The 19196-nt window shown below is 39.8% G+C and overlaps 1 long non-coding RNA gene across 1 annotated transcript; it reads left to right on the top strand.

Moving 5' to 3' along the window:
* The first annotated feature begins 3718 nt into the window (after window positions 1-3718).
* LOC122172225 (uncharacterized) lies at window positions 3719-18991 on the top strand. The gene is made up of 3 exons (XR_006172317.2): window positions 3719-4059; window positions 4319-4392; window positions 17897-18991. It is a non-coding gene; the product is annotated as an uncharacterized LOC122172225 (long non-coding RNA).
* Window positions 18992-19196: the final 205 nt, after the last annotated feature.

Raw genomic sequence — 19196 nt, 5'->3', positions numbered from 1 at the left:
ATGTTTGAAGTGAAATATTTCAGGTATTCTGTATGAGGATTCATTTTTTACTAACCTCCTAGAATGTTCTGGACCTTTGTAGAATCTCGTGGAAACTTCCAGACTTTCTGAGAACTACATTTTCCTTGAACCTCCTACATTTACAGATCCTAGCGTGGAAATTTATCGTCTTATATGACAGGGATAAATCATGAATACAAATCATGAATCAAAGCTGTGAAAAAATAATAAAAAATAAGGTATTCAAAAGTTTAAAAAATGGAGGAGGGGTGCCATAGATGCTCCTCAGCTGAGGTGCCATTTGGTTTAGCGCCGGCCCTGGGTTGGAGTCTCCTCTGCTATATGGATCTTTCCATCTTCCCTTCTGCTCCTGTGAGACAATTTTAGCTGTTTAAAATTGTCATTCTTCACAGTTCAGTGTGTGTATGTATGTGTATACATGTGTGTGTGTGTGTGTGTGTGTATACATATATACAGGTTTTTTATGTATCAATTTATGTTGAATTTCATGATTTAAATTTAATCAGGTCTTCTTTTTCTCCCAGAACCATACATGGAGAAGAATTTTTGTATGGTGATCTCCCATCTCATGCAGAAGGATAGGATCAGTGGTAGTGTCTGCCCCTTCCTACTGTATATGGGTTCTGTGACGGGGGTAGTCCAGGTGTGGAGGGTTTGGTGTGGGCTTTGGAATGAGGTTTGATTAGATGCATTTCTTGCTCCTTCTTCTGTTCCTTTCTTAGCTTCTCAATAAACAGATATTTCACTTATTTAAGCATGCATTTTAGAATCTGAGGCAGAAAATGAAATAAAATTTGATGGCTCAGAGCATACCTAGCACTACAGAGTCAAATATGAGAGATGCTGCAATTTTAATTGGAATGTAGAATTATCAAATTATTATCCCGTGAAGAAGTAAATTTTGAAAACAACAATACCACTTAACATTAGATAAATGCCAGGGGAGGATGGCTTTTTGGCCACATCGTAAAAAGGATAATAACATATATTAGGCTCCAGAAATGAATCTGGTCTTCACAGACATTGAGAAAAATGACACTTTTATGCCTCCTGTAGCAAAGTTATGTCTTTGGTGCACAAGAATTCACTAGAGGGTATAAGCCATCGGTCTTGTATGCAAAAGTAAAGATATTAGGAATAGTAGGGAAAAGAAACATAATCTCCCTTGTAAAACTCCTGGTTTTACAAGGGAGATTATGTTTATGAATGGGATTATATGATGGCAGGCGGCTGGACTTGTGGATCCAGGAGGTCATTTCAGTCCTATATGCTACGTTCTTATTAAAAACAGTCAAAAATAGCCACAGTTATAAATACCCCAGCAGATCCAATTCATCACAGGAATGACATCAAAGAATTCATAGAGGGCACTGGTGATTTCTCCAGCCCTATCATTACTATCAACAGATGCAGTTGACACTAACAGATGGAATGTGACTATTTAACATATTATAACTGTAACTCATAAAAGACAATAACGTTGATTTATTAAGCACAGACAATGTCAGTTTTGTAAAGTAGAATCATGTTGTGATCCTTTGAACTTGGCAGAGGTAGAAGGTTGCTTGTTATCACCATTATTATCACATTATTGCAGAAGCAATCAGAGAACATTTGTTAATTTCTGGAGTAGCAACAGTGGTGTTGAACAAGAGGCTTTGCTGGGCACAGGACATCCTTTAAATGCTAACTCACTCATATATTCAGAGCTCGTTTAAAGAAAAATCTTATGTTTCAGATCTTTTGGAATATAAAATCTAATGGTAAATGATGAAGTAAAACCTTTCTCCCAGATCTGACCTACTGACTTAGTAGACATTCTGATGGCTACCATAGAGGATGAGGTATTTGGATATATTTTTAAACAGAGGACTCGTAAAAGTAACAAGAGCCTATCAATGTAGTAATCCAGTCATTGCAATCCCTCCTCCTGACTGGGGCAACTTAATGCTCTCTTTGTGAGGGTCAAACCTAAATCAAAATGATTCTATCCCCTCCTGCACATTTTAAAGAGAAAAGCAAAGGAACATCTTCAGACTCCTAAGGTCATGAAGCAGGGTTAAATTGTGATGGGTTGGTTCACAGAAACCCCCTTGGGAACTGCCAACTGATGTGCCAAGACTACTTCTGCCCCTGCATTCCCTGCCAGCCTGGGGATCCGGCACCCTGTCTTGTTGAGCCAGACACACCAGTCTGTTCCAACAAAGACCGAGGGTTTGGACCACGTGCCACAAAGCTGCAGACTTAACCTGAAAGCAGCTTACAGAAGTGTTCCTGTCTTTAACACTCAGATGCCCAACTCCCAATGGAGTCTAAACCCCAAATAAATCCGTTTTACCCTATATAAAGCTTATACAGGGTAAACTCATACATTTTTCACCTTCTATGACACTGATAGAGAGGTATGCACAGCTGTATGCCCCCCCCCCCAGGTATTAACACATACTCTGAGTTAATTAACAAGTAAAAAGTGATTTTATTAAATACAGAAAATAGGATTTAAGTGGTTCCAAGTAGTAGCAGACAGAACAAAGTGAATTACCAAATGAAATAAAATAAAACACGCAAATCTAAGCCTAACACAGTAATACAACTGAATACAGATAAAATCTTACCCTGAGAGATGTTTCAATCGGTTTCTTTCACAGCTTGGACACCTTCCTAGTCTGGGCATAGTCCTTTCCCCTGGTACAGCCCTTGTTCAAGCTCAGGTGGTAGCTAAGGGATTCCTCATGATGGCTCCCCTTTGTTCTGTTCCACCCATTTATATATCTTTTGCATAAGGCAAGAATCCTTTGTCCCTCTCTGGGTTCCCACTCCCTCCTTCTCAATGGAAAAGCACCAGGTTAAAGATGGATTCCAGTTCAGGTGACATGATCACATGTCACTGTAAGACTTCATTACCCACTTGCCAGCACACAGGGAGACTTACAAGTAAAACAGAGCCATCTGCAGACTATTGTCCTGGTTAATGGGAGTCAGCAAGATTCCAAACCACCATTAATGGCCCACACTTTGCATAATTACAATAGGTCCTCAGAGTTATATTTCATATTTCTAGTTTCAGATATAAGAGTGGTACATTTGTACAAATAGGATGACCACACTCAGTAGATTATAAGCTTTGTAATGATACCCTACAAGAGACCTTTTGTATGAAGCATATTCCAGTTACATTATATTCATACTCATTAGCATATTTTCATAAAATTATATAGAGTGCAACGTCACACCCCTCCTGCATATTTTAAAGAGAAAAGCAAAGGAACATCTTCAGACTCCTAAGGTCATGAGGCAAGGGTTAATTTCATCTTGTCCAAAGGAACAACAGCTTTGTCTGAGGACTGGGGAAATTCTGGTACACTGAGACCGAACATGATCCACCAAGGATGTCAGGCCCATCACCATTAGTGCACACATTTTAGCATATACTCCACCTGACACAGCTGTGCTATTATTGAAAGCACATAACATTTGTTTGTGTGAGCATATCCAGTAGATAGCAGTTTTGTACCAATGAAATGATTTAGTCAGATTCAGATAGGGAACAAATTTAGTGATGATATACTCACCTTTAAACAAACTGCCCTACTGCAAATAGCATTTCCCCCAAGATCTGGTTGCTCATACATTCCGTTAAATAGTAAGTTATCTCTAATAGCTCCATTTGGTGGCTCCTAATAATATTATACTGGCTACAGCCCTCTGTATTTCTATGCTTTGCAGGTTGTTCCTGCTTTAGAAGGGAATAACTTCAGCAGAGGTAAAGAATAACCTCAACCTCGGTTTATTAAACAGCCAGAATAACTCAACTGTGCATGGGACAGAATACCAACAAATATTTAACCATGTTTCCTTTTAAGGGAAACAGCTGGAGACTGCCAGTAGAAGGAGTTGTCTAGCATTTTTTTTAATACACATGTTGTCTCCTGCATTAATTTTGATTACAGCTGGCTCCCAATTTAGTGTTCTTCTGACATATAAGTATGGAGGGATTGTCTCTGTCTTTCCTCCCCAGTCTCCCCAGAAGCAGTATTGGTATTAAATATATGGACAGTCTCTTTGCTTCACTTTCTTCTCCAACTGCTTCCAATGACTATATTTATTTATTTTTGTGTTCAATTTCATCTCTCACTGCTCCCATTCTCTCTCCTTAAGCCCCATTCTTTTGGATTTTCAATTATGACCTACACAATTGTAAGCTTTCTCTTCCCTTGTTGAATAACTGCCCCCACCACACAAAGTCAATACCTTGGAATGCCTTTCTTTTCAATCTAGACCTTTGTGTGTTTTACAGATAAATTTAGACCTGTTCTTGGAACCTTTTTAAGGCAGTCTGAAGGGACCCGTTTGCCACAGTATGAATCTCTGGTGAGTACCTCACTGACTAATCCTTAAACATTTGTCCTTTCTGGAGGAGTTAAGAGATTTTTAGCCATCTTATCCGCTTTTGTGATTCAAGCACTGCTTATTTTGCAACCATTGCTTTCTTTTAACAATTTCACTGACTTGCAGTGATGTTGTTTCTATGGCAACTTACAGTCATTGCAATTTGTCTGACCAAAGAGCACAGGCATAGTGGCTTTGAGAAACTATAACTTAAAAACAGCAGGTGGCTTATTTTAATGCAAAGGAAACAAGCTTTAGTGGAGAGGATTTTTTTTTCCTTTTAATGAATGTTAGCTTCTAAGTCTCCTGAGTTTCAATTAGTAATAATTTATTACAGTTCTGAAAAGTGCACCATTAAGGGAGAAGAAGAAAAATTCTATGTAATACAATAACTGCTGCATTGGCAACATTTCTGTAAAACTTGAGTATCCACTGAAGAAAGAATGGCCTATGCTTTTCAAACTTTCTAGTGTCTTGTACTTAACTTTGAACTTAAAGGACTTTAAAGACAATGATTGAAAAAAGATTGTTACATGAAATGATAATAAGAGTAGAATAAAGTTTACCAATTACTGGGGCATTCACGTCATTTTGTAGCTGAGAATGAGAGGATTTATTTTTACAGTACTTACCAAAAAATTAATAGGTCTGTTATTTTCATGTACAATATAAGGAGAAGGAGCATGTGGATGTTATGTTCCACATATGAGGTTCTATACAACACATAAAAATACTTATGGACATGCTAACTTGGCATAAGTAATATATAAAAAATAAGGTCTCTGGAGATATTTCCATTTAGACCTGGGCAACATTTTTTTTAAATAATGACATTTTAAAAATCCCCAAATTCATTAAGTATATTATTCCTGAATATATTTGACAAATATCAGTCCAGCTCTATAGTGGGGAGTCAAATGAATATATATATATATATATATATATATATATATAATTGTATTTTATTCAAATTATTGAGAAATTGGAAATTATTGGTTTTTAGTAAAGGTTTTAAGAAAGCACAATAGTAATTAGTGACTTGAAAGCTCTCAGGACAGAAGAGACTTTAAGGCTAAAATAGTTGTAATTCTTTCCCACATTGGGTCCAGTCCTGAATTCATCATGTGTCCAAAGGTCACACTGATTTCAATAAGACCTATGGTACAACACATCTATTTGACATTAATCTCCCCAATGAACTATGATGTAGTCAGTTTACACTGTCTGCTACAGATTGCAACCTCCACAGAGAGAGCAGGGCATTATATGAAGTGCTATTTCAGGATAAAGGCAAAGCCAAACAAAAATTTAACAAAGGTCAAATAAGCTTCTATAAAGCTGCAGATTCTCTTTTTTTCTAATTTTATTATAACCTTTTGTTGGATAATCAATTTATGATCTAGGTTACAAGTCAAAACAAATCACAATGAATTTTTAACTTTATTTTTTGTTTTTATATAAATTATAAACACATAATGAAAGAAAACATAAAAACATGTGCAAGATGAAAATCGTATATAAATAACAAAATTTCATTGTGGATTATTTGCAAAACCTGAAAAAAAAACAGAACAAAACCACCAAACAAAAACCCTGAACCCCTAAAGATCACAGGGCATTAATTATTAGTGATTAAACAGATAAATAAATGAAAACATAACCTATGAGTATTGGGGACTAAAAGATATGAGATTGCAACAGTATGCAATAGTTTTATGTGTCACCAGGTAGCCTCATATTTTTTTCCAAATGTTTTTATTAGACAGTCTTTTGTTTTTCTTCTTCTTCTTCCCATTAATATAGTAGAGAGCTCATTAAGCCAGTCTATGTATGAGGGAGGTTTTCCATTTTCTCAAATTAACTGTTTTGGACACTAAAATAGTTACTGCCATACATTTCTTAATGTTTACTGTTAACACCCCTGACATATACATTCATAGTGTTTGCCATTGACTATATCACCAAACACATTTATTTCTGTGTTCAAATATTAAGACAGAAATCCTGATTCTCCACTACCGTTCACTTTATATAGTCATTTATTCTGTTGCAAAATAAATCAAATTGCCTGTCCCACACTGTGAGTGGAGAATTCTAATTTAACAGATATTTAAGAAAAATACTTTGCACAGGTGTAATAGACACCCACAAGGTGCCAGGTAGTGGAGAATCAGGCCAAATGTTCTGGAGACATTAGATTCACTCAGGAGGGCCGTGTTTGCACACTTGTCTATGGGCATTTAGGGCAGGCAATCACATCGTAAAGAATATATAGCTACAGAGATCTTTATAGGCAATAGCCTACTTCTCATTAGCATAGGAAAAAAGTGAAATAGAAAAAATTCTGATGCGAATGTCAGACTGAGATTAGATTTCATTATTATCTCACTCCTTATTTGTGAGACCCAAGGATATGACCATCACAGGTAATGGAGTGACAAGATTTCCCATAAGTCAGATGTCATGGAGGAATTTGGCCAGGTCCACTGATTTACATTATTTGAGGATCTGCTCCAGAGTTCTGATTTTGTTCAGTTTTTTGTGTCAGGTACATTCTGAAAGTAAATTTCCCCTATGTTTCTTTGCAAGATTAGCAAAAGCCTGCAGATGTTTATTTTCATATTGCAGAGCAGTCTGCAGACCAGTAGGCTATGGAGCAAATCTTTCTGGGAACCTGAATGAATATAAAGTAGTAGATTTTATATTTTTTTATGAAAAAGAAAATCACAGTTTTGTATGTCTTTGCTAAAATTCTCTTTGAGGAAATGTAGAGGAATTGTAAATAAAAGTTTCCTATATATTTTGTTGTATGAGAGAATTAGTTCATAAAGGAGAATTGCGTGTTTTGTAGAATAATATAAGTGAAGCTGTTGGAATATGGGGAATATTTTATTTGTGATTTTATTATATTTACCACAATCATATATATCTCTTTGTTGAATGGCTCTGCCACATTGACAAAACCCCATGATTAAAATTCAGAAATTATCTTTGTTCAAGCATTTTTCTTTAGGGTTGAACTTTCAACATGGGCATTGGATATAGTACAGGAACAAAATTTTCTCGTGCATTGATTTTTATGTATATGTATTATTCCTGGGGGGATTCTGCAGGACTGCATGCCTGCAGAAAATGTCCTCCTGCAGAATTCCTGTGCTTCCCTGCAGAAAAGGGCAGGGAAGCAAAGGTAAGCTGTGCAGTGTGGAAGGGTGAGGGATATGGCCATGGGTGCAGTTTTTGGGGGGATTGCCCCCCTCCAAGCAGAGGTGAGGCATGGGGGGCACACAGGATTACGTGCCACTGCCCCCCTCCCCATCGTTTCTGCAAGCACAGAGCTGCCCAGCTGAAGGAGGCTGCATCTGGGCTCCCGCTGACTCCACAGGTGAACACAGCCTCCTGGGTCCTAGTGCCAGTCATGTTCCCCTTCTGTGTGCTGGGAGTCTTCCTGTTTTCTTTGCAACGCTTAGTGCCTGTGGTGAGGCTGGGTAAGGAGGGATGGAGGAAATGATGGAAGGGGGGGGTAAGGAGGGGGAAGAGGCAGTGGGGAAGGAAGGAGGTGGAATAGGGCAGAGGGAGGGGAAGGTGGGAATGAGGGGAGGGGAATGGAGAAAAAAAGGGGATAGGGGAATTGCAGGGAAAGAAGGAACCCGGCAAGCGGCATCTCCTCAGCAGCAGCTGGGGCTTCCCCATTAAGCAGGCCCATTGAACCCTCACCCTGACAAGTCCTATCCCCCTACATCTGGATCCCTTCGACGAACCCCCAACACCACCCCCTGATCCCCAATCTGCTGCACTTGGACCCCCACCCCATCAAGCCCCACTTTCCCAGCATCTGGACCCCGCCCCCGAGCCTCTCACAGACCCTCCAAACCCTCCTCCACCGAGCCCCATCTCCCCACACCCAGACCCCCCTGCTGAGCCCCAACCACCTTTACCTGGATCCCCTGCAGAGTCTCATTACCCCTGCACCCAGAACCCCCCAACGAGCCCCTTTGCATCTAGATATCCCACTGACTCGCCTGCACCCAGATTGCCCCACACAGAAACCTCTCACCCCCACACCTGGGTCCCCCCACACTAAGCTCCTCCATACTTGGATCTTGCTGGGCTGAGCCTACCTACCCACACCTGGCATAGAAGGGCAGGGCCCCAGGGTGTTTCTGGGGCAGGCCCAGCCCTTGCACTGTCAGGTGCAGCCTCACTGCCGAGTCCCTGTACCAGAGGAGGTGGGGGTTGCAGGATGATCTACCACCTCAATGAAGCCAGTGGCCTGTGCTCCCCACTGCCATGCTGGAGCCACATTTATTTATTGACATAAAATTTTCAGAATTTTCCAGAATTTTAAAATATTGTGTGCATCATTTTTAATGTATTGGTGCAGAATATCCTCAGGAATAATAATATATACAGCAGATAAGCTCTTCAAAGACATAATCTTTTATTTTATTTTCTTTTATTTTATTTTTTGGTCAGGATATAAGTCAATGTATAGATATTTTGGATATTTCTCTAAAACAAGATTATTGCTTGAAATGTGTGTCCAATTGACACCTTCAAAAAGCAAATGCTTGGACATATTGCTTAAAATGAGGGGATGCCTTAATGCTGACGACAACAAGAACCTAACATACTAGATTGTTTAAGGCTTAGTCTCACTCTAGCTCAAACAAACAAAACACTTAAGCATACACTTAAACTTAAGCACGGGAGTAGTATTTTTGAAGTCAACAAGACTATGCATATGCATATGCTTAAAGATAAGTACATGCTTAAGCATTTTGCTGGATCAGTCTGCAGTGCTCACCAATTTACAGGAGCAAGTCCTTAGTGTAAATTCTGCTTCCAAATTGCACTGAAATATACCCAGAGTAATTCCAGGGAAGGTACTCTGGAGTTATGTGAGTGTAAGCAAGAGCAAAATTTTCTAAGCCCAGAGTTTTGGGAAAGATTTTAGTGGGTGAATAAGAGCCAGTTGGAGTGGGTTGAGGTGGGATTTTTTTTCTTGAAAGTAAAATCATATGGTCTTGAATACATATTGCTAGAGAAAGTTGCATAATGAAATTTAAGCAAAGCAGGAACCTTTCATATGAATGACATTTGTGTGTCCAAATGAGCTAATGAACAAGTTGTTCCAACTCCTTTAGGTCCAAAGCAATCTTACTAAAGTAGTGGAACAAAATTAGCTCTGTATAGCATGTGCATTTTGAAGGGAGTTGAATACCTAATTATGTATCATAAAGCTACTGCATTCAAATTCTGTCACAGTGGTATTTTACTTTTATTTTAAAACATCTATTAATAAAATCTAAAAGAAAAATCTCTTCTGAAACATGTTACATCTAAAAGACAAATTAGAAGAACCTATACTATACATAAATCATGTTTGATTTAAGAATCATATTATTAAAATGTTATTGAAATAGCCAAGTTAAATAAGACACAGTTGTAGATAACCTGGTTCTCCCCTTCCACTGCTGAGAGGTTCCATCTTATTCTCATGAGATTTCCAGCCCAGCTTTGTAAATCCAAGAAGTTCAGATAGTTCAAATAAGCTTCCTATAAGTATAATCATTTTGGGGTGCTTATCCAACTTGAACCAGGATTCCATACCTTTTGAGGTTCATTTGACATGAATTATAAATTGGAGAAAGTACTTGATGACTTTTTGAATAATCATGTTTCTTCTCTCCATTATCCTCATGCTTTTAATTCCATTCTGCCTACAAGAATTTCCCCTGTAGTATCAACTAGAAGAGAATGCTTTCTTCATTACCCCTCCAAAAATGTCCTTTCATTCTCCAAATTCTCTGTGGATATATATTGGCAGCTGACAGCGTTCAAGTTACTGAGTCATTTTACACCAATAGAGAATTTGTCCCATTGCATTTAAGAGATTATATGATTTTGAGTATGTTTGCAGATCCATATTTTATTTATAATACATACATTACAAATATTAAATGTAAATATGTAAAGAAGTTATGCATTTGCTTTTTTGTTTTTAGAAATCCTCGGTCTGAAATATCTCTCCCAGAATATAATGCCTGCTGGCATGCCTCAGAACAGTAGACCAAACCCAAATGTGAGCGAGAATGTAATGTTGAAGCAATTCCAATGTAAATAATAGAAGTAAGATAACAGGAGATTTACACAGAACAAGATAAATTTTGGTCAGTACTGAGAGAGAATTGAGAGTTGTGCCTTCTAGGAGAAATAGATTGCTACCTAGCTGATGTTTGCTCCTTCTCAACAGTAGCACGTGCACTGTCAGCTAGAATAAAAACAAATCCAGTTTTCTTCCTTCTGGGAATAATTGCTCTCATCACAGAGTGCAATCCCCACAGCTGGAGGGATCAAGATCTGAAAATTTGCTGCCATCACATTGTCCATTTAAGTCTTCAGTGAGGACTCAAACTGGTGAGTCAGAGGAATGACACAACAAGCATTACAGGAGGATCCTAGGTGGTCTGCTTTACATTAGGTGACACAAAAATAATTTTTAAGAGAGTTCTTGGGACAAAAGTTAAAATCAAAAGTAATTTTGCAAAGAAATATTGAACATTTTTGCAATGTGTATGACTGGAATGATCAAATATATTACTTAAGTGCAGGGCCGGATTAACTCTTCTGTGGGCCCGGGGCTATTAGATTCTGTGGGGCCCCTGGTGGTTTGGAGTGGGCTCAGAGCTGAGGCGGGGGATTGGGGTGTGGGGTGCAGGCTACGGACAGGAGGCGCTTACCTCAGGCAGCTCCTGGTCGGTGGCGCATCAGGGCTAAGGCAGGATCTCTGCCTGCCCTGACTCCGCGCTACTCTTTTCCCCGAAATGGCTGGCATGTCCTGTCCCTAGGTAGAGGGGCCAGGCCGCTCTGTGTGGTCCATCCGCAGGTGGAGGTGCCACCCCCGCAGCTCCCATTAGCTGGGGTTCCCGGTCAATGGGAGCTACGGAGCCAGCGCTGGGGGCGGGGGCAGTGCGCAGAGATTCCCTGAATGCCCTTCACGTAGGGGCTGCAGGGGCACATCAGCGAGCCAGCGCATGCAGCTCCAGGCCCGAGGGGAGGCACCAAGGTTCAGGGACCAGTGTCTGGCCCATGGTGCGGAGACTTGCTGTGGGCCAGATGAAAATAAGTAGCGGGCTGCATCCAGCCAGCAGGCCTGCGGGGCCCCCCTTTGCCTGAGGCCCTGAGCTGCAGCCCTTAAAGCCCCTGTATTAATCTGGCCCTGCTTATGTCCCACAACAACAACAACAAAACTTTTTATTTGAGGCACAAAGGCCTGATCCTGCTGTCACTGAATTCAGTGAGAAAACTCTCATGTATTTTTTTCCGAAGGGAACAGGATAGGGTCCTTTAAAAAGTTTGGGAAACATTCTGGTTTTGGTAGCAAGTGAAGCACCAGAATGTTAGAGGCTGTTTTAGAAAAAAAAATCTAATTTGTTGGATGTCACAGGTTCAGATAAGCATCCAAACCTTTAAGTGTTTATTTGAACTTAACTTCCAGTCCTTCTGCATTTTTCCAATCACTGGTGATAACCACAAATCTGATTATATTAATTATAAATACAATGTGACACATTGTACAGAGCTGAGAGGGAAGGTTAAATCCACAACCAGTCAGTCCAAGTATGTCTAGATTAAAAATCCACAGAGTCTGATCACAATTTGTATCAATCAGTTACTTTGCAGGGAAACAGTTGTACAATTGGAAGCCAAGAACTTGTGTCTAAATGGAAAAACTGTCAGTTTTACTGTTACACAGACAAATCCTTGTAAACTTTTAGTTGCAGTTACACTAGGTGCAGTACTCTCAAGTCATCATAAATGAATTCATGTACTCTCAGTGAGGATATTATTATATGAATATACTAACAAGGTGATGTTCCTGAGTTAAAGAAAACAGGCTGAGGTGAAATAGGCATGTTGTGTCAAATAGTTTCTGATGGTTCTCTAAAGCAAGTCAACCTGATTCAGGTGTTGATTTATGAGGTGAAGGTACCCATATGGATTATACTACATGCTGCAATGATGGTGTTCGTGACAAAATAATAAATTCCAGGTGAGTTGTTTTGCAGCTATATTTACATGAAAAGGAAACTTCAGCTGCCATTCTCAGGACAAGACTAAAAATGTACATTATGAAGTCAAATATGTTTGGAAGTGATTACCGTTTCACTTTCCATTTCAGTTCTGAGTTTCTCTGAGATAGAATATTTGTGTCTTTCCCCTACACAGTTGAGAGAAAAAAGAGCTGACAAACTAATTCTGTTCAATAAAGTTTAAATCAGTTGGATGAATATCACCTTTTTGTCCAACCTGGAAACTACTTTCTCTATTCTCTATCAATAACTGAATAGAAGAGAATAAGCATGGTTTCATCTTAGATAAGCACAAAACACCCAGATGGGTAGAAGGAAAGCATCTAGGCCTTGTATTCATGTGGTAAAAGGCTTTTATTTTTAATACGGGACTGTCCCTACAAAATTGGGACATCTGGTCACCCTACATAGAATCATAAAATCATAGAAATGTAGCACTGGAAGGGACCTCAACAGGCCATCAAGACCAGCCCCCTGTACTGAAGCAGGACCAAGTAAATCTAGACCATCCCTGACAGGTGTTTGTCCAACCTGTTCTTAAAAACCTCCAGTGAAGGGGATTCCACAACCCTCCTTTGGAAGTGTAACTACTCTTATAGTTTTTCCTAATATCTAACCTAAATATCTCTTGCTGCCATAGGTGCCAACTTTTCCAGGCGCCAGTGTAGCTTGCTCCCAGCCCCACCCCGCCCTCTCCTGCCCCTGGCCTGCCCGCATCCCAACCCCTTCCCCAAAATCCCTGCCTCCTCCCTGCCCCTATTGGACCCCTTCTCCAAATCTCTGCCCTGGCCCCGGCTCTTCCCCGAGCACGCTGTGTTCCCCCTCCTCCCCCTCCTCCCCCTCCCTCCCAGCACTTGCCGCCATGAATCAGCTGTTTCACGGCGGAAAGCGCTGGGAGGGAGGAGAAGCAGAGCCGTGGCGCTCTTAGGGGAGGAGGTGGAGGTGGAGTGGAGGTGAGCTGGGGTGGGGGGCGGGGCGCTGCCGATGGGTGCAGAGCACCCACCAATTTTTCCCTGTGAGTGCTCCAGTCCCAGAGCACCCATGGAGTTGTGCTTATGCTTGCTGCAGATTACTTCTTGTCCTACCTCCAGTGGAAATGGAGAACAATTGATCTCTGTCCTCTTTACAACAGATTTGAAGACCATTATCAGGTTCCCTCTCAGCTATCTTTTCTCCAGACTAAACATGACCAAGTTTTTTAACCTTTCCTCATAGGTCAGTTTTTCTAAACCTGTCATCATTTTTTGTTGCTCTTCTCTGGACTCTCTCCAATTTGTGCGCAACTTTCTTAAAGTGTGGCACCTGGCATTGGACACAGTACTTCAGCTGAGGCCTCAACAGTGCCAAATGGAGCGTGACAATTACCTTTCGTGTCTTATTTATGACACCCATTTTAATACACTCCAGAATTATGTTAGATGTTTTCACAACTGCATCATATTGTTGACTCATGTTCAGTTTGTGATCCACTCTAACCCCCAGATGCTTTTCTACAGTATTATCCCCTAGCCAGGTATTCCCCATTTTGCAGTTGGACATTTGATTTTTCCTTCCTAAGTGGAATACTTTGGACTTGTCTTAATTGAATTTCACCTTGTTGATTTTAGACCAGTTCTCAGCTTACTGTCAGCCATAGTTTTTATAAGCATACTCGCCACTCCATTATCCAAGTCACTAAGGAAAATATTGACTAGTCCCAGAACCAATACTGAACCCGCAGAACACCACTAGTCACGGTTTCCCAGTTTGACTGTAAACCATTGCTAACTACTCTTTGGGTACAGGTTACAGAGTAGCAGCCGTGTTAGTCTGCATCCGCAAAAAGAAGAACAGGAATACTTGTGGCACCTTAGAGACTAACAAATTTATTAGAGCATAAGCTTTCGTGGACTACAGCCCACTTCTTCGGATGCATATAGAATGGAACATATATATCTCCTCAATATATGTTCCATTCTATATGCATCCGAAGAAGTGGGCTGTAGTCCATGAAAGCTTATGCTCTAATAAATTTGTTAGTCTCTAAGGTGCCACAAGTACTCCTGTTCTTCTTTGGGTACAGTTTTTCAACCACTCGTGCATCCACTTTATAGCAATTTAATCTAGACCATATTTCCATATGATATCTCCTAAATTATGGAAGACTGGAAGAAGGGAATACCCAAATTCTAGTCCTGGTTCTGTCATTGACTTGCTGTATGACCTTGGGCTACACTTAACCTCTTTTCTCTAAGGATGGTTTTATATTACCACATGGGAATAATTATGCAATGAGGTCATATGAAGCTATTCATCTGCTACCATCTCTCTCTCTCTCTCTCTCTCATATATAGACACACTATTTTTTTTAATCTCCTGCACCTCACATGCCAAGGGTGTTCACCAGTTTCCACCATTTATTGTGCTGGCTGGTCAGGCTATGGAATGTCATGGTCATAGACTTAGCTTCTTTCTCTATTGTTCTACAAAATGTTTCTCTAGGTCACCTTTTTTTTTCCTTTTCCCAAGTGTTGTCCATGTTATCATGTGATGTGGAAGTTGTGTTGGTGGCAACCTTAAGGTGTGTCCTAAATATGTCCTTTGCCATCTTACCACATTTGATGCTTTAGACTGGTTTACTCTCCTTAGTTTCCGATGTTGGAAGAAACTCTTTCAAATGAACTCTAAAGATCTTTGGCAGGCATTTACTTTGGAATGAGCTAATCTAGACACACATGATAATCCTACAGAAATAGCTCAAGAGACCTTCAGGGCCTGATTATTTGTTGCCCTGCAACTTCTGTAAAAGGAGTATTAAGTGGATGTAAAATGGTCCTTTTTTCGTGGTGGTTTATATTCACTTTGTATAAATGGTAAATTCAAGGGAGTGGGCCTGAGTATTTACAAGAAAATAATTGTTTCATAGAGGAGGGTATGATATATAAAATATATTGCTGCATGACCTTCAATCACAAATATAAAAGGGAATAATATCTTCTGTTCTTAAAGGTGGGTAAAAGAAATACACACAATGTGAGAAACAATTCAACAGCACAATGCTACCAGAGCAACCTGCCAGGTTTCCCACATCTGCTACAACTATTAGCTTTGGAGCCTGCCAGAATATTAGTAACATTTCCAAATGTTATTGCCAGGGAAAAAAAATAAACACACACAGCATCTGAGTCTCACAGCTGCAGGCACACCCCAGAGTGGCTAGAGGTGGTGAGAAGAAAATTGACCATCAGCTGCAGGGTTAGATTGTACAAAGTTAGTACAAAATTACACATGTCACTGTGTACTGTAAATGAATCATTATTAAAGAAGACAAACTCGTATGATTTCAGACTGAGGGCTCCAATCTAAAGCTCATTAACATCAATGGAAAGACTCCTATTAACTCAACAGACTTTGAATCAGACCTTAAATTGGAATATTCCCCTCCAGAACTGAAGATTCTGAATTATTACCTTAATAACATTTTATTGCATATACTAGAAAATATTAGACAAGAACTATGGTGCATATTATTATAACAGGAGCTGGAAGTGTCCCTAATAAAATCCATTATTAAAATTCTTCTATTATTAATTTTGTTTTGAGAAGCACACTAACATCCATAGATTCCAACAGGCCTTTGAAATATGATAGGAAGAAAGAAGTAGGGCCAGAGAAGTACCTTTACTTTGTCCCATGAAACGTTGTGAAGATTTAATGGAGTTCTAATGTGTTGAAAACCAAAATTTCTCTTCTGTTAGTAATTTTTTTTTTGGCAGCAAGCCAAAATAACTGAGCATGAACATTCTAACTTAAGGCTGGACCTGTGCCATCACCAAAACAGCAGCAATAGCAGCATACTCTGCTCTGAGAATTAAGGGAGCAGAGAGCTTGGCTGTCTCGTATCACTGGGGAGGTGTAAAATAATTCCATTAATATTTATGAGGCACTCAGATATTACAATGATGAGCATCCTAGAAAAGACCATGAAGATATTGATAATTCTGCATTCAAGTCAGGGTTTGGATAATACAGTTAATAAGTTCTGGGCCAACAACTTGATTCCCTGTACTCTGTCCATCCTGTGTTGCACTAAATGAGACAGGAGTCTTGTGGGAAAGTAGTAATTAAAGGCTGTAACAAAATATATATTCACAAGAGGACCAAAGTAAGATCTTACTAAATTTGGAGTGATTTTGCAACCTAAACTATACTCTTTTAACATAAGTTTTTGTTGTTGTTGGGTTTTTTTGAATTTTTTTGTTTTTGTGTGGGGCAGGGGGGCTTGTATGTTATTTAAAATAAAATAACTTATGGAATGTACATCTAGTTAATATTTTAAAGTGAAACAGCACTTATAACTGATATATTAAATACATCTTTACATAAATTCCAAGCAAAATAGGCTTTTCACACACTTTGTTGCAAATCATGATGAGTTTTCTAAAACTATGTAGAAGAATAACATGATGGGAATTCAAAACTGCCCAAAACAGAATGGGGGGGAAAAATCACAAAAACATTTCACCACTGTTATACAGCTTTGGTAACAAAAAATATACTGTATTTGGCCAAAAGTTAGACATTAGGGGTGTATAATTACATGTATCAGTACCAAGCCACACACACACACAGAGTTCACTCCATTCCTGAAATACAACTACCACAAGCATGGACAGAGGCAGCTCCGCGGACAACAGTGTTGAGAAGACTTGATGCAGACACAATGGCAAAATGTGAACAGACAAATGCATGGAATTAAGCAGTAGCCCACAAATTTTATTAAACATTAGCAGAGGGGAGGGGCACCATCTGCCCATCACCCATAGTCTCCTATAACAAGAATTTACTTGGTTCTAGTGAGGGGGTTTCAGGGCTCATACCATATAACCTGTAACTTAGGGTAGGATCTCCTCAGTCTATCCCCAGGACTTACCTCCCTTCCTCCCCACATCCCTCGGCCCGCGCTGCTTCCCACCACCCCCATTGGCCTGTAGCGGCGAACCGCGGCCAGTGGGAGCTGCGATCGGCCGAACCTGCGGATGCGGCAGGTGAACAAACCAGCCCGGCCCGCCAGGGTGCTTACCCTGGCAGGCCGTGTGCCAAAGATTGCCGATCCCTAGTCTAAGTATTTCTAATTTGAGGCTTAGCTTAATAAGCTATCACTCCTGGGCAATAGGGTAATTAATTTGTTCAATCTTTAATTTCCATGATTACTTAAACATTGTTTTTATGTAAACGCAAACTGCCTAAGTTGGTGCTCCCAAATTTTTTTAATGTAACTAAAAAATAATCATGTGAGATCACTCAAATGTTATTGAGGTCAATGGAAAGACTCCATTTTTTTCAATGGGTTTTGTTTCAGGCCCATACTGTTGTTCCTCACCCCACTCAGCTGATCTTTTCCATTCTTATAGGGCTCTATGAAGGAAACACCCAAGTCATCTTCATCGGAGACATGTGATGAGGATTCTTGACAATTTCACATTCTGCCTGATCACAGGAAGTAAAAGGGCCTATGCTTTTGTAGACATTTTTCTAATATTCTAAATTATAGTGTTTTCTTACTTTATAATAAAGCAAACAATCTGCAATTACTAATACTACAAGAGATCTAGTCCTCATATGTCCCAGCCTCTTAAAATTGACTAAATGTGTTTTCAAATGGCTCTGCTTCCCTCTTGGGTGCTGTCTTTGCATCTCATTGTATTCTGTATTTTCAGACCAGTCCATTGAGGGGCTCGTCGTAGACCAACGCAAAGGGAAAAGTGCAACATTTCTCAAAATCTGCTGCTTTCTGTGACTGCAGAGGAGACTGAGCAAAAAGAAATATTACCTTTTGTAGGTGGTAATGATGCAGTTTCTTTTAGCTTTCAGATTGTTATTGTGACCTTCATTATCCTCTTTATTTCCCCAGAGGTTGTGGCTGCTTGGAAAGGCAACATTTTTAAACTCAGAGTGGTATTTTTTTTTTACTGTACTACACAATGTAAAGTTCCAGAAGCCACAGGGGTGCCAATGTCAATATTTTTTCATAATTATGAATTTGAGATCAAGTTCAGATTCCTTTCCCTTCCTTTCTGTTTCAGTCTTTGATTCTGTGGCTTAGAGAGTTCTCAGAAGATAACATTTTCTCACAAATGTGCTCTATCTAGAAAGGCATATTGCATGTGTGACACTGACAGACCAGCTCTGTGACACTGAGAAGCCAGCTCAGGTCAGAGTCTCGGAACAATTAACTTGTATCTGAGTCTCAAAGAGGTGTTAAGTGTATCAATTCACTTGTATGTTAGAATAGTTCAAAGGAATGTAATGGTTTTGATTTGCCTATCTTTCTGTGATTGCTATCCTTTGACTTAGTGTTATGTCAAAAGTATGTATTAATGCTAAGATGAGGAGGTGTCTGATGTGTAAACTTCATGGAAACTAATAAAGGATTCAAGTATCAGAGGGGTAGCCGTGTTAGTCTGAATCTGTAAAAAGCAACAGAGGGTCCTGTGGCACCTTTAAGACTAACAGAAGTATTGGGAGCGTAAGCTTTCGTGGGTAAGAACCTCACTTCTTCAGATGCCATCTGAAGAAGTGAGGTTCTTACCCACGAAAGCTTACGCTCCCAATACTTCTGTTAGTCTTAAAGGTGCCACAGGACCCTCTGTTGCTTAATAAAGGATTGTTTCTGGCTATCACATTGTTCAGGAAACTAATGAAAGATTTTCT

This window comes from Chrysemys picta, chromosome 1 (assembly GCF_011386835.1).
Source record: "Chrysemys picta bellii isolate R12L10 chromosome 1, ASM1138683v2, whole genome shotgun sequence".
NCBI lineage: Eukaryota > Metazoa > Chordata > Testudines > Emydidae > Chrysemys > Chrysemys picta.
Note: the sequence above shows the minus strand (reverse complement) of the source record. Positions and strands in the feature narration are given on the sequence as shown.